This window comes from Pongo abelii, chromosome 19 (assembly GCF_028885655.2).
Source record: "Pongo abelii isolate AG06213 chromosome 19, NHGRI_mPonAbe1-v2.0_pri, whole genome shotgun sequence".
Lineage (NCBI taxonomy): Eukaryota > Metazoa > Chordata > Mammalia > Primates > Hominidae > Pongo > Pongo abelii.
Window position 1 is genome coordinate 71,012,505 of NC_072004.2, and position 14,146 is coordinate 71,026,650.

The 14,146-nt window shown below is 42.1% G+C and overlaps 1 pseudogene; it reads left to right on the forward strand.

Annotated features, from left to right (window-relative positions):
- The first annotated feature begins 1,051 nt into the window (after nt 1-1,051).
- LOC134760614 (putative uncharacterized protein FLJ38264) lies at nt 1,052-12,410 on the forward strand (annotated as a pseudogene).
- The last annotated feature ends 1,736 nt before the right edge of the window (nt 12,411-14,146 follow it).

Genomic DNA, 14,146 nt, shown 5'->3' on the forward strand with positions numbered 1-14,146 from the left:
AAACAGGTAACATCTCTAATCTGGATCTTGATCTATAAATGATCATCATACTTCTTATAAGGGTTTTGTGAAGATCAACTTTTACTCTTTGTCTGTATATTAAAATCCTAAACTAATATATAAACGTAAAGTATAATCACTATTAAATTAATTGCCAGTGTTTGTTTTCTTAAGTTCTGTCTTTAGACTTGAAGAAAAATCTATATTGTAGGTGAAGAGGAAGGGGAAGAGTGGGTTTTATGTCTTGGAAGATAAATTTTTATGTTAGATTTAAGGCAGTACCCATTTGTAACTTCGTCTTGCATTTCTGGGTCTAGAAACTTAATTGTGGCAACAGACTGAAAATATTACCTTCTGATATGTTTGAAACATGCCTATTTGTGTTGCTTGAATTTCCCACTTTTGCTTTAATCACCTGGAAAATGGTTTCAGAGAATGTAAGTTTTTCTTAAGCTTGCCCTGATTCAATTATTTCTCACACAGAAACTTCATCCCTCTTCTATAGTCAAAGCTTCCGAACACTGTTAGATCCCTCTGAGCCTGAGTGGAGATTTAGGTACTCTCAGGGGTAATTGTCTTTATTTTCTGCTGAGGTGACTTCTGTGGAAAGATCTCAAGTCTTTTCTGCAATTGGGCTTTGCATGCATGCATGTGCCGAAGATTGGCAGGAACCCAGCAGATGCTAAACATTAAAGAAGGTCTCTAACAGAGAACTCTTTTTTTTTGAGATGGAGTCTTGCTCTGTCTCCCAGGCTGGAATACAGTGGCACGATCTTGGCTCACTGTAGCCTTCGCCTCCTGGGTTCAAGTGATTCCCCTGCCTCAGCCTCCCCAGTAGCTGGGATTATAGGTGCCCACCACAAGGCCCAGCTAATTTTTGTATTTTTAGTAGAGACAGGGTTTCACTGTGTTGGCCAGGCTGGTCTCGAACTCCTGACCTCGTGATCTGCCCTCCTTGGTCTCCCAAAGTGCTGGGATTACAGGCATGAACCACTGTGTCCGGCTTTTTTTTTTTTTTTTTTTTGACTGGGTCCTGCTCTGTTACCCAGGCTGGAGTGCAGTCGCATGATCTCGGCTCACTGCAACCTCTGTCTCTTGGGTTCAGGCGTTTCTCCTGCCTCAGCCTCCTGAGTAGCTGGGATTACAGGGGCCTGCCACTGCGCCAAGTAATTTTTGTATTTTTAGTGGAGAGGGGTTTTCACTGTGTTTTCCAGGCTTGTCTCAAACTCCTGACTTCAGGTAATCTGCCTGCCTCGGCCTCCCAAAGTGCTGGGATTACAGGCATGAGCCACCGTGCCCAGCCCGAGAGAACTCATTTTAAGGAAAGATGGACTCCATCATGAGCTGTATGTGACGACAGAGCCTAGATGTCCAAAGGTGTGGAGGGCTTGAGTGTGGGGTGCTCATGCATGCTGGCAGTTGGGGGTAGGACTTGTAGGGGATGAATGTGCTGAAGTGAAACTCCGTACTATCTTGGGGCTCTGCACAGAAGACCTCTTCTGCAGGAAAGGGTTAACTTAGCAGGCTTGAGGTGTTCAGATCTTGCACATACCAAAGAAAGGCGTAGCCCTTACCCAGCTCTTGGGGAAAAAGCTCTCAGCTTTGGAATATTCTGCCTGATAGGAGTGTCTTTGTATACCTGGGGCTTTAGGCCAAGGCAGAGAGTTTATGCTAACAGTGTGACTTATAGTGGGGTTCTTGGGCTACACTGTATCAGTTTGACTTCTGGAGGGGCTGCAGACTGAGTAACTGAGGTGAATTATGTGGGCGTCCCATACCTAAGTGACTGACCCCCAATAAAAACTCTGGACACCAAGGTTTGGGTGAGCTTCTCTGGTTGACATTACTACGTATGCGTTGTCACACATCATTTCTGGGAGAATTAAGTGCTGTTTTTTGTGACTCCATGTGAAAGAACAATTGGAAGCTTATGCCTCATCTCTCCTGGACATGGCCCTATGTGCCTTTTGCCTTTGCTGATTTTAATGTGTATCCTTTTACTGTAATAAAACATAACCATGAGTATAACATTTTTCTGAGATCTGTGAGTCCTTCTAGTGAATCATTGAAATTGAGGATGGTCTTGGGGGCCCCAACATACCCCTATAGAATGGAGCTCAGAGAAAAGGTAGAAGGGTGTTTCTTTTCTCCCTTTTTGGATAGAAACTTCCAAGAAATTGTAACATATCATGAGACTTGAGAGTATCAGTGGCCTAGTGCAGAGCAATAAATTATAGTGGAAAAGGCTGGTAGCCAGAGGGTTTGTACGTAGTTTTTTATAGGTGGCAACTAAATAACTAGAAAAATTAAATTAGTGCATCAATGTTAAGAAGACTTCATGGATACCTGTAAACTGGTGGGGAGTGAGGACTTCTGGTTATGTTTCAGTTACTAAATCCTCTAGGTAATTTACAAATTATAGCCACGCTCTCTTAGGTATATAAATGTACCTCTTTCCATATTAAGCAGAATGCCCTCAAGAACCAACGTGGTTACATTTTTCTTCCCTTTTTGGAAAGCTTTCAATTACTTCCTGCCTTTGACACTAGTTCAGGCATGTTAACCACCTTGCCACATAGAACCTCCCATCTGAGCAGGAAGGTTTAGGCTGCAGTGAGCGCCGTGTTCCTGCAGGTATAAGTATCACAGAGGACAGGATTAGGAAGAGTGCTCTCTGTATGTTCTTTGTAGACTTGCCATTTTGGCAACACAGTCATTGGAACTAGGTCATTTTCTCCTGAATATATTTTTGTTTTAATTGGCTAATTTATTCAACACTTTGTCTGAGTCTTACAGTAAAGTAGGGAGAATTGTCATTCACCTTTAAGAGGATTGATAAGGCTGGGCGTGGTGGCTCATGCCTGTCCCAGCACTTTGGGAGGTTAAGGAGGGAGGATTGCTTGAGCCGGGAGATTTGAGACTAGACAAGGCAACATAGGGAGACCCCATCTCTACAAAAATAAATAAATAAGAGAATTGATAAGATGAAATCTCTCATTCTTCGTACCAGAAATGCCTCTGAATCAACCACTTCTCATGGGGCATTAGTTTCCTCAAGTGGAAATGACACGGACTAGTCTCTAAGCTCTCTTATATCTTTAAAGTTCTCTGATAACATACAATTAATTTTTAAATTTTTATTTTTTTTCACCATAGTAGCTACATTGATTGAGGGTTTCATATGAACCAGACACTCTCCAAAGTGCAGAGATTAGATATTTAATCATCACACCAACTCTCTGAATAGGTGTTAATATTATTATCACCATTTTACAGGTGAGGAAATTGAGAGACAAGGTAATTAGATAACTTGCCCAAGAAAACACAGCTAGAAACGGGTAGAAATAGTTTTAAATCCAGAAAATTCGAGGCTTGTTCCCTTAACCACTCTTCAGCGTTGCCTTCTCTGACAAGCAAGGGACTACGTTTTCTTTAGCTTGATATGTTCCTTTGATTCATTAATAAAATGAATTAGAGGAAAAGGTCCAAGCCATGGTGCTCTGACCTGCTCACCAAGGCTGGAACCACTCAGCTGTAGTCTGAATCCTCATAGGACTACCGCTCCTGATCATGTTCTCATGCCCTGGAAATTGATCACCTGGAATTGTGGAAATAGTTGTATGTACAACCACTAGGCCATTCCTGAGGCTACAAATGGTTTCTGAAAGATTTTCTAAGATGTGAATAAGAAAAAAACAAAGGAAAATGAATAAAACCAGGTGTGATATCCAAAATAGTTAACAATTATATGGCACGGGCAGGATGAGTCAGAATGAATACTGGCAGCTGGTAAGTCTGGATTGGGGTCCTGGACCCCCCTGCTGTGCCTAGCATGTTTGGTTACTGATGGTGTGCAGGGGGTCATGGGCAAGCCCTGTGGCCATCGTTGAGGCCATTCAGGGGCCTCTGGGCAGGGGCTACTTATCAGCCCTATGAGCTATTTTGGTATTTTATTATATTATTTATTTATTTAGAGACAGGGACTCAATGTGTCGCCCAGGCTGGAGTGCTGTGCTCACTGCAACCTCGACCTCACAGGTTCAAGCAATCCTCCTGCCTCAGCCCCTCAAGTAGCTGGGACGACAGGAGCACACCACCAGTCCTGGCTTATTTTCTGTATTTTTTGTAGATACGGGGTTTTGCCATATTACCCAGGTTGATCTCAAAATCTTGAGCTCAAGCAATATGCCTGCCTTGGTCTTCCAAAGTGCTAGGATCACAGGCGTGAGCCACTGTGACTGGCCAATTTTGGCATTTTAATGACTTGTGCTGGCACCTTTGTGGCCCTTGCTGTAACTTTGTACAAATGAGAAGAATATGCCTCCTTTCCTGGGCCCTCAGCTTGGAGCATGGAGTGTGGGCTGGGCACCTTAGTGCAGGGAGTAACCTGACAAACCTCATAGGAGACCTTTGTAATAAATATTCTCAGTTGAGAGTGGAAAGGGAAGTGTGTATCAGAACTTCTAGTAGGGCTGGGATGCTGTTTCCACATTTACCCCAAAGGGCTGTACATTCAGCTGAGCTGCTTTATAACATGATCAGCAATGGTCATTCTTTGCAGTTTGGCCACGTTACTACAGAATGGTTTCTAGTTATGATACAGATTATGGCCAAAATTTTTGCCTACATTATCTCAGGAAAACTACTGTATAATCTGCCCCTTTTCCCTGATTGATTATCTGATTGTCTTTAATAGATGCCTTTGGATATTTATGAAGCTAAGTATGGTACAGGGTAGAGTAATCCTAGTTTATTTTGGTACTGAAGAACTTCAATAATTAATTATTTAAATTCCTTTTAGGGTGAATCTGAATAAAGTCTGTAGTTTAGTTGATAGTACCGTGCTAGTGTTAATTCTTAGTTTTGACAAATGTACTATAGTTACATAAGATATTAATATTAGAAGATATTGGGTAAAGAATGTGTAGTAACTCTCTACTGTCTTTGCAACTATTATGTAAATCTAAAATTATTTCAAAATAAAAGGTTTTAAGAAAAGACAAAACAAAAATTAAATTCCTTTTAGGCCTTAGGTGCTGCTTCGAATTAGTTTTGGTACAACTTGAGTCATATCATTCATTCATTCAGCTCTGAGTCTAGTACTGTGCTAGGTGGTGAGGATTTGAAGATGATTGAAACAGCCCCTGTTGGCAAGAGCTTACACTGGGCCAAATCATGAGATGAATGGGTAAACAGGCAATTCCAACACAGAGTGAAGATAGGGTCCATAGGTGCTATAGGATGGGTGTTCTGGGAGGAACCCCACAGGAGAATGAGCAGAAACCTTCACAAACAGCTCATGCTTCCACCATATCAGGTGTAGGTTACTGTAAGAGTCCCCTGCATCCACTCCAGCTTTCCTGCATTCTCCGCACTGCAAGTGGAGTGATTTTTCCATAATCACGGCATTCTAGGGTCTGAACATACCCATGGCTTCCTGTTGAACTTTGAATGAAGTCCAGATTCCTCCATGGCCTCATCTGATCCTCCCTCTTCTTTGCTCGCTCTGTTCCAGCCACTCTGGCCAGAGCTTCTGGCTCCAGCCACTCCGGCTTCTATTTGTGGGACCTGCCAGCCTTTTTCCTGCTATGCTGGGATCTGTGTGCAAGCTGCCTGCAGAGCTTCTTGTGATTGATTCCTTCACATCATTTGGGCCTCAACTCAAACGTCACCCCTCTGAGAAGTCTTCATTGACCACCCTTTTCAAAGAAGCCACTCCACTCCTGTATTGGTCATGTTTTAAATTTTCTACATTTTATGATATTTCAATACCTCAAAAACTTGCTGGCTGGGGAGAGAATGCCCCTCCCTGTGCTAGCCAATTTTTAGAGGTAGCAAAGGGCTCAGCCAGGAGCACATCTTTCTTCCACAAACCAGCCAATCCTGAATCTAGAGCTCCAACCACCTCCTTACCTAATTCACACACCAAGCCATATTTCCCCTGCCCTACATCACCCCAGGGCCAGGTACCAGGCACCTTATAGACCAAAGCACACTGGAATTAATTCAAACCAGTCCATCTTAAGCTGCCTACCCTACCCTGCCTTGGCTCTCCTGTGGAAACCCCAATAAAGGCTCTGGCCTAGGCTCTTTCTCCTCATTCCTTTCTGCCTCCTGGCCCACATCGGCGCTGCCCACATGGTCTTGCACAGAATGACACGCTCCCTTCTCTGGGAAACATAAGTAATATAAATCTTTAGTGGTACCGGCCCCTCTGTGTTGTCACTCAGTTGTGCCTCTAAATTAAATCCCAGGTGTCATCTTAATACACAAGCTCCATGAAAGCAGGGGCCAGTTTGTCTGGATTCCCCTAGATTCACACTCCCCTAGGACTGAAGTGGGCACTGTATTGATATCTGTTGACCAAACTAATGGATAACAGACATCAGTCATCCTTTGCTCAAACTGACGTATCCACATTTTTCTACAAAGATTAAAGGAGAAATGGAACCGAGTTGGAATTATTCCACACAAAAACTATGAATACACAGTTTTTAGTTAATATTTGTAAGCATTCTCCAAGGGGCAGAGTGATAGGTGTTTTAAAAGAACAAATTAGAAATGTTTGCAGAGATAAAGGTGAAGACTATGAAATATCAATTTCAATGCTATCCTCCACCTTCTCTTAGATTATCCCTAACTGAGTATACGTCAACCATTTGGGCAGTTTTATTACCTGTGCAGGTCTATGCGGATATAACTTTAAGCTTAAGTAAGGACAGATGCAATATTATAAGATTTGGTTTCCCTAGGAAGTAAGACTTTATCTGGTAAGACGTTAATGTAAATACCTGAAAATCTCATAATTGCTGTGAACCAGGAATTAGCAATGACAGCAGCCACAGTGGCAGATGGAAGAGAAACAGCATTACTAGGGAGCCCTGAAGACACACTGGCTATACTGTGTTAGTGGAAGCTCTGGAAACATCTCCAGAAAGTTGTTTTCTTTCTGCAACATAGTAATTATTCTATTTCGAAAGTCACTTTCCAAATGAAGTAGTTCTATTACTGAATAAGAGTCTTATTTTTGAGAACATTCTTGATTATTGTTATTAAATGGATGGGAACAGTGGCACAGAACCCAAGGGGCATAAAACCAACAAAGTGTTTTCTATTTGGCGGGGAATGTCTTTTATGTACACATTTGTTGGGGCTGCATTGTTTGTTCTGGGAACTCAGGACAAACAATGCAAACAAAGTCTCCTGACTTACCTTAACTCTCCTCCCTCCTGGGTACCTCTGACCCTCTTTTTTAAAATTTTTTTTTGAGACAGGGTCTCGCTCTACCACCCAAGCTGGAGTGCAGTGGTGTGATCATAGCTCACTGCAGCCTCCATCTCTGGGGCTCAAGTGGCCGTCCCACCCCACCCTCCTGAGTAGCTGGGACTATAGGCACTCCACACAATGCCCGGCTAATTTTTTTTTTTTTAAAGTAGAGATAAGGTCTTGCTATGTGGCTCATGCTCGTCTAGAACTCCTTAGTTCAAGACATCCTCCCCCCTGAGCCTCTCAAAGTGCTGGGATTACAGATGTAAGCCACCGCTTCCATCCTAACCCTATTTCCTAATTCATGTCTATCTGCATCCTCATCCACTGCTCAGTGTGTTCCTGACCTCGGGTCTTCATCGTCTGCAGAGTTCTTCATTCTGATTGACTTTCAAGGTATCAGTGGTTACCTCTCTCCTATGCAATCCAAAACCTCCCCTCCTGCTCCAATTCTTTCTCTTAGAAAATTAATTGATTGTTCTTACCTTCGTGCTTGTGTTCTAAGCTAAACTCACCAGCTTTTCATTCCACTGACATCCCTTTTCAGTTTGCTACATCTCTCAATATCGTCATTATTTTCTAGTCATTCAGTCATTTTCTTTACTTAAAATATTGGTATTATTTTTGTCATCTGCTTAAAAATTTTTCATTGTATAATTTCCTGCTTACAAAAAATTTAGAAATTGTGTAGTTTAAATAATAAATAATAGTAAAACATACCTGTATCTTAGAGATCCTGCTGTTTCTCCCCAGTGATATCTCCCCTATTACTTCTCAGATGTCATCACTATCCTGAGTTTTCTTTATTACTTGCTGTGACATAATGAGAAATATATAGTTGGTCTTTGTCTCTATTTCCTGGCACAGAGCTTTTAAAATCCTTGTAATTTCCTGAGTGATGGAAGCATCTTTTCTTGTCCTGACACAGAGCTCCTAAATCCTTTGAAATTTCCTGTGTGATAGGAGCATCTTTGGTTCTAATGAGGTGACTCTTGGTGGGCCCCTAAGTAGCTTTAGGATGGGGGCTGGCTGCCAGAAAGACCAAACCTTGATGAGAGGCCCAGACATTTCAGCCCTAACCCTTCCCCACCCTCCAGAGAGGGGACAGTGACTGGAGACTGAGTTAATAATCGATCATGCTTACATGATGAAACCTCAATAAAAGCTTCTAAATGAGGGGGTTCAGAGAGTTTCTGGATTGGTGAACACATCAAGGTGCTGGTAGGTGGCCCACCCGGAGAGGGCACGGAAGCTCCATGTTCCTCGCCCCCGACCTTGCCCCGGGCATCTCTTGCATTCAGCTGTTGCTGAGTTGTATCCTTTATAGTAAACCCACAATAGTAAGTAAAGCACTTACCTGAGTTCTGTGAGTCATTCTAGAGAATTATTAAACTTTGCGGAAGGGGAGGTTGTGAGAACCCTGAATTTGTAGCCATGTCAGACAGAAGTGTGGGTAACCTGCGGGCCTGATACTTGTGGCTGATATCTGATGTGAGGACAGTCTTGTGGGACTGAGCCTTTAGACACGTGGAATCTGACACTAACTCCAGGGTGTTAGTGTTAGAATTGAATTGAATTGTAGGACACTGAGTTGGTGTCAGAAGGGAAGAAAACCTTTCACCTGCCTTTAAAAAAAGTTTTGCTATCTACATATGCACCTCTAAACAATGTCTTGTTTAGTTTTTCTATTTGGAACTTTATACAAGTGGAATCCGCCTTATGCATTGTGCTGGGACTTGCTTCCTTCCTTTGGCTTTATGTTTCTGTAACTCATCATTGTTGATGTGTGTGGCAGTTGTAGGTTGATTCTCTGGGAAGCAGAGTTCAGTGTGCAGGGTGCTTATTAAAGATTGCCCTGGGATCAATACCTGTAGAAGGGGAGAAGGAAGCAGAATTGGGCACAGGTAGAAAGTGAGCTTCCATGAGGAGCTCTGGAGCTCAGTATTGTCCTGAGTGGGGCCAAGATGGCCAAGCCTTTATACTCCTGTATCAATTATTCATTGGATGTAGGGTGTGAACTCAGGTGAGGTGACACTGCAGCTGAAGCAACCCCTGAGGGGCTGATGGCTGAGGACTGCCTGCTGCCAATACCTATGCAGCTGGGATGAAAATCTCTCCATTGGAAGCCTGCTGGATCTGGGTAGCCAGTGGGATCACAGCATCACCACAGGGTTTATAGTCCATTATTTTCCACTGTTGGATAGCATTTTTTGTTGTAGACTTCACTTTATTTATCCATCCTACCATTGATGGCTAGTATTTGGGTTGTTCCTAGTTTGCAACAATGTTGCATGAACATTCTTGGACATGTCTCCTGGTGCACCTGTGTAAGGGTCTTTCCAAGTTTTAGACCTCCTTAATCTGTTTGGTCTGCTGTAACAAAATACCATATACTAGGTGGCTTATAAACAACAGAGATTTATTTCCCACAGTTCTGGGGGCTGGGAAGTTCAAGATCAAAGTGCTGGCCACTTTGATGTCTGATCAGAGTCTACTTCCTGGTTCATAGATGTCACCTTCTGTGCCATGTAACACTGTGTCCTCACAAGGTGGGAGGGCAAGGGAGTTCTCTGGGTCTCTTTATTAAGGGCACCATTCTCAATCATGAGGGCTCCACCCTTATGACCTAATCACTTCCCAAAGACCCCACCTCCTCATACCATCACCTAGGCTTCTACATAGGAATTTTGGAAGATTGTAAATATTCAACCCACTGCATAGAATATGCATATATCCAAGTTGATTAGGTGAAACTGAATTTTCGAAGTTCAGAGTTACAGCCTCACAAGAGTATGAGTTTCTGTTGCTCCACATACTCATATATATTTGATACAGGAAGACTTTTTGATACTTGACAAGTTGGGAAGTGTGAAATGGAAGCTAACTGTGATTTTTAATGTGCATTTCTCTGGTTACTAATAAGGTTGAGTATATTTCATGTTTATTGAATGTATGGATTTCCTCTTCAGTGAGGAGCTTGTTCAAATTTTTATGCCATTTTTAATAGGGCTGTCTCTTTTTATCCTTTGTCCTCTTTTATGCTTCTCTTAATCTTATCTATGTGTCTATCCATCTATCTACTTAACTACTTACCTACCTAATTTTTTCTCTCTGTGCTGAAGTCTGGATAATTCCCTCATTCTACTTTTCAGTTTACTAATTCTCTCTCCCACTGTGTCTAATCTACTATTGGATCTAAACATTGATATTTTAAATGTTATTTCTTACCTATGTTATATCTAGAAGTTTATATCCTTAGTCATTCTTTATAGTGTTTTGGATTCTGCTTATATTTTCAAAGTTTTCATTTCAAAAGTATATTGATCATTTTTTATGCTCTATATTTTAAAATTGTTTCTATTGGCTCTTGCTCATGGTAGCTTGTTTAGCAATTTCTGATTATCAACAGCTAATTTTCCTTAAAATTTTATTTACAAGAATCGTTTGAGGCCTGGGATAGTAGTGGGTCTATCTAAAGAGAATTTGCATTTGCTTCTGTTAGGCCCCCAGGGAGGTACCAGTGGTTGGGAACCCTCTTAAAGTAAATTCCCAGCTTAAAGTTATTTTCATGCAGCAAGATAGTGTGGATTTTGGCCATAACCCTATCCGAAGTTTAGCTTGTAACCATGTATTCTCAGAGTTAATTTTCCCTCTTCCCTTTATGCCAGTGGTTGAGACAGGGAACTTTCTTTGCAGTTCTCTGGCAGGGAGGTGAGTTTATTTCTAGGTCATGCTTGTACTGCATGTATGGCTTTTTGGGGCTAACACTTATAAGGAAGGGTCTCTGTTTATACTCCCCATTTTAGGCAGGTGCTACATTTTATCTCCTGTCCTTCATACTCTGTGGGGTCATAAACACTGAAGTCCAAGTTCACAGCTTCAGCAAATGCCTCAAAGTGCAAGCCATCTTCAGATTTCTCCTTTTCTCTCTGGGTTCCTTCCTTCACACAGTGTTTGGTCAGGGTTTTCCTCGTTATTACAGCTCATTAGTTTGAAGTCCTAATTAGGGAAAGGGAGTCAGGCTGGTGGAGGCAGGAAAAAGCAAAAAGATAAAGCAAATAAGCTACAAGTCTGCCTTTCTTCATGGTCCAGGACACACAGTCCTCCTGCGCAAATAATTCACAATCTTCCTGCACCCAACTATCACCAGACACCTGCAAGTTAGCTCACTACAAGCTTTGCATTATTAATACTAAACAAAGCCCTCTTCAATAGACAGCATAAACACCATCCTATAAAATCTCAAGCAAGCCTTTCTCTTTGCAGTCAGCTTCTCTTCTTCTGATCCTGCTTGTTGCCTCCTCGCAATGTATTTTCCTACTTTTTCTAATAAATCTGCCTTTTTTTTTTTTTGAGATTTTTTTTGAGACAAAGTCTTGCTCCGTTGTCCGTGGTGGAGTGTAATGGTGTGATCTTGGCTCACTGAAACTTCTACCTCTGGGTTCAAGTGATTCTTCTGCCTCAGCCTCCTGAGTAGCAGGAACTACAGGCACATGCCACCATGCCTGGCTAATTTTTGTATTTTTAGTAGAGACGGGGTTTTGCCATGTAGGTCAGGGTGGTCTCGAACTCCTGACCTCAAGTAATTCATCTGCCTCAGGTCCCAGGGGAGAGACTAAGGGCCTGAGTCACCGTGCCCAGCCAAGTCTGCCTTTCTTTATCTACTACTTTCTTGGTAAATTCTTTTACCCCTGTGCCACTGGCCCCATCGTTGCTCCCTCGTAACAATTAATGCTTTTTTAAAAATTTGAGACAGTCTCTTAGGTTCAAGCAATTCTCCTGCCTCAGCCTCCTGAGTAGCTAGGATTACAGGCATGCACCACCATGCCCAGCTAATTTTTGTATTTTTAGTAGAGACGGGGTTTTGCCATGTTGGCCAGGCTGGTCTCGAACTCCTGACCTCAGGTGATCCACCCATCTTAGCCTCCCAAAGCGTTGGAATTACAGGTGTGAGCCACTGTGCCTGGCCAATTAATGCTTTAAAAAGATTTTAAAAGGATTTTATCCAGCATTTTTAGTTGCTTCCAGTAGGAGAACCAGTTGAAACCAAGTCTCCTGTATCATCTCTTGATTCTCCTTTTTACCCCTGTGACTGTTCTGTTGATTGTTCTTCATAGATTTTCATTCCTCTACCTATTGCTTAAATGTTGATATTCCCATTTTAGAACATGACCCCACTTCTTTTTTATTTTACATATGTACATTTATCACATTCGTTCTCTTTAATATAATTTTTCCTTCAGTAAAGCTTACCACCTCTCTACCTGGTAATTCATCCCATATGAAGACTGGCTTGTGGCGAGACATCCCAGGCCCCTCACCTTGGAGGACACAGGAACACAGGGCTTTAGCCTTCCCGGCGAGCCTGTTATGTTCCCTTTGTCTCTTCAGGGACCTGTTCATGTCTCTCTACTTTTCTCCTCTGCTGTCGGAGAAATACAAAAGGTCACTCAGGGGCCTAGAGTCTCTTCATTCAGGCCAAGACTTTCACTCTTCAAAAACTCATAATTGGAACAATCACTGGGGACCAAGCTGGTGCAAGCCACAGGCTTTGCTGTATGATGAGAAGCTGGTCAAGGATGTGTAGCGTAAGCTCTCCTTCTTTTAAAAGCTTACAGACTAGTTAGGGAGAGGGAGACACCTGACTCATCACAGCCGTGACCTTTTATAGTTTTAATTACCAACTTTAGTCTTACATGTTTCCAATACAAAATACTTCTTCTGGTTTTAGATGTGTATATTTATTCATTTATTGAACAAATATTTAATGTGTACCTACCATATGCCAGACACTGGTTACTGGGGATATGATGTTGAACAAAATGGGCCATATCCCTGCCTTAGAAAGCTTACATTCTGGTGCGGGGGAAGGAACAACAAATAAGAAATAAAATAAATAAACAAGATAAATTCAGGTGCTAATGAAGGTTCTGAAGGAAGTAAGGCAGTGTGATGTACTAATGACTTCTGCTAGAGTGGTCAGGGATAGCTCTTCTGATGAGAAGGATCAAAAGGAACTAGCCATGGGAAGATCTGGGGAAGAGCATTTCAGGCAGGGGGCACAGCTGGCACAGAGGCTCTGAGGCAGGAATGAGCTTGCTGTATCCAAGGAATAAGAGGAGGGCAATATTGTTAGGGCTTTGGGGGAGGTGAGGGCATAAGATATGAATAGAGAGATAAGCAGAACGAGGTCACATTGGGCTCTGGAGGCCATAGAAAAATATTTAAATTTAGTCCTAGGTACATCAGGAATCCACTGGACGATTTTTTTTTTTTTTTTTTGAAACATGGTCTCACTCTGTCACCCAGGCTAAGGTGCAATCATTGATATCTGCAGCTTCAACCTCCTGGGCTCAAGCAATCCCACTGGAGGATTTTAAGAAAGGTAGTGATGTATTCATCTTTCTCTCTGTCTGTGTATATTAAGAGATTAACCATTGTGTGTGTGTGTGTGTGTGTGTGTGTGTGTGTGTTTAAAGTCATCTTTGTTGGAGTACAATCAGTGATGTGCTGGTAAATGTGTAATAACCAGGTTTCAGAGGAGGAAGAATTTCTGATTTGTGGGGTTTACTTATTTCTGCAAAAGTGTAAATACCTTCTCCATTGCTGACATCAAGCTACCAAGTGATATCACTAAGTGAGGGGTCAGGAAGAGATGTGCAGAAGAGGCTGTCATGAGATGTAACAGTTCTAGCACACGACCGGGTGTATTACAAACTTTTATTAAAATTCACCTTTTTAAGTTGTTCATGTGTATGAATCGTGGCATATATAGCTGTGTAAGGATTTACATTTGGAATCATCGCTCTAGTCAGTAAGTGTATTAGTCCATTTTCACGCTGCTGATGAAGACTGGGAAGAAAAAGAGGTTTAACTGGAC